General features: G+C 40.2%; 1 protein-coding gene across 1 annotated transcript in view; it reads left to right on the top strand.

The window, feature by feature from the left end:
* The window catches only part of LOC138060786 (forkhead box protein N3-like), a 234,556-nt gene that overhangs the window by 186,782 nt on the left and 45,274 nt on the right, over window positions 1-2,500 (top strand). The window lies entirely within an intron of this gene.

Genomic DNA, 2,500 nt, shown 5'->3' with positions numbered 1-2,500 from the left:
TTAGGACGCAAAAAAAAAAAAAAAGAGAGAGAGAGAGAAATCGGATGTCACAAGCCATAAGGGCTAGTTGTAAAGAGCTAGATAGATAGATATGGGTTGTTGGCCCACAAGGAAGAGAGAGGGCTTTTTTCCCAACAAATAGTGTCCTTGGGACCTCCGCGGCTCGACACGTTGAGTTTGTTGCGTCAGTTCCTTTTCCTATATTAATCTTTTTTGGTTTTGTTTTTGTAGATTTTTGAGAGCGCGCCTTCATGGATGTTTAATACTTCCAGAAGCTACGAGGCCTGGAACAAAGGATTTAGTTCGTTTACTACTTAAGTCCAAAGCCAGCTCCACCTCCTCCAGATACCTGAAAGAGATTGAAAATTTTCTGCAGCTGTGCCAGTCATTCGTCAGAGTAGCTATAGCTCCACCATTTAGCGCTTCCCTTGTATTTGTTTAGCGTAACTATTTATCGAAAGTTTATCTAAGATCGAGCTCATATAGCTCTGTCGTATTGGCTCACGCTGCTTTGAAATGATTCCACACGTTGCTTCCGGTCTCAACCCCTTGTACAGTGCTCCTTGTCAGCAGTTGTTGCAAGCGGTTAAGCGATCAAAGCCTCCGATCCATTCCAAAAAGGAACCAGTTACACCGGAAATGATTAAGGAAATAATTGATAAGCATGGGAGCAGTTCTGCCAGTTTGAAGGATTTACGTATAGCGGCAATCTGCTGCATAGGCTTTGCGGGGTTTTTCCGTTACGATGAGTTAAGCCTAATGTCTCCTACTCATTTGGAGTTTTTTCCTGATTATCTTAGAATTTTCGTCCCCAAGGCTAAGAACGACGTCTACAGAGAAGGGAACTATGTATATATCCAGAGGTTAAATAATCAATTCTGTCCAGTCACTATCTTAGAAAGATATATCAAATCGGGTGAGATCGAAACTACTAGTAGAGATCATAATCTTATCAGACAAGTGAGGTTCCTTCAAAGCAAGAATGTGTATAAGCTGTGATAGTAGATGTAGGGAGATTTTCAAGGACTGCTTGAAGGGTTTGGGTTATGATGAGAAGTAGTATGGTTGGTTTACACAGCCTTTGGTCTGGGGGTGTCACTGCAGCAGTAATTAACAGCCCTAATTTTATCAGAAAGGCTGTTGAAGTTACACGGAAGGTGAAAATCGGACACTGCGAACTGAAGACATGTATATATAGGAACAATCGCAAAATCGCCTTTTTGTTACTTGCAATTTAGGCCTTAACGTTGTATAATGTAGTAGCATCCCTCTAGTAACTTATAATCTTTTTCAGTACATGTCAATTAAGTGTGATTTATTTAATAAAGCGAGTTGTTTGATTGCCTGAGCAACCTACCCATCAAATACTGTGTGATTTTTATAAGATTTAGTGTTAGTGTAAACAGAAAATAATTTACGTTCGGTTGAGCGAAGCGAATTAGAACGTAAACCAGTTGCTGTGTGCTGCTCACTAGTCCATTTGAAAAATTGGCTCGATCCTTTGGCCAGTGGCCATGACGATCTCCTTTCTTTCCCTGTTCTTCTCAACTCTAATAACATGAAGTAAAATGCTTTCATCTAATCAGGGCCGTAGCAGGCCCGGAAAAAATGAGGGGGCACAAAGATTTTAAGCAACTTGTTCTTTGAAATTTGAGGGACCTGGGTTCGGAAATGTAAGCAAGTTTTTTGAAAATATTTGAAAACGAAACACTAGAAAGTGCATTTCCCAGCATTTTGGCCCTTTAAATTTCAAGTTTTTGATAGATGAAAACTCTTAAACAAAAGCACAGTGCATTTCAATGATCTAAGAGGCTTAGTAAAGTCATTATACGTGATCACAGACAGTGAGTAGCCTGGATGTCAAGACGATGTGACACATCAATGAATAGGCCATTTCCGAGTTCATGCCAGCCTCCTCTTCAAAGAGAGTCTAAGTGTGAAGTTTTTGTGATGCTAATTGGTTCTACTTAACATATGAATGAAAAGTAATTTTCACAACAAAAACTTCGCACTTAGACTCGCTTTGAAGAGGAGGCTGGCAAGAACTCGGAAATGGCCCATTTGCCACATTTCTCGTTTGTTGATTTTCTTTTTATCAGTTTTTTTTCTGCAGTTTTGTATCACCGAATAAAAGAAGTAAAAATATGAACTGGGGAAATGGTACTGTAATAAATGTTTATCAGGAATGATTCTATCCGGAATTACTGACATCTTGTTGTTTCAAACTTCAGGATCTGGAAAAAGAAATTCTACTTCCAACATTTTATGACTGTTATACTTGTGTGATTTTACTTTTGGGGGGAAAAAAGTGGAGGGGCACGCCCCCCCGGCCCCTCACCCTGCTACGGCCCTAAAATTCTAAGATTCCAGGAACCCATGACCCGGAACCTACAGCTCCCATACTGGGCCTATGTAACGGCATTTTTACCGACCAATCTATTTTTAGACCATCTTTTCCCGAAAAAACAAAGGCAGTTCCAGTTCGGTGACCCTATGACGT

This window comes from Montipora capricornis, chromosome 8 (assembly GCF_036669925.1).
Source record: "Montipora capricornis isolate CH-2021 chromosome 8, ASM3666992v2, whole genome shotgun sequence".
In the NCBI taxonomy this organism is placed as follows: domain Eukaryota; kingdom Metazoa; phylum Cnidaria; class Anthozoa; order Scleractinia; family Acroporidae; genus Montipora; species Montipora capricornis.
The sequence above is the reverse complement of the archived record's forward strand: the minus strand, read 5'-3'. Positions and strand labels throughout refer to the sequence as shown.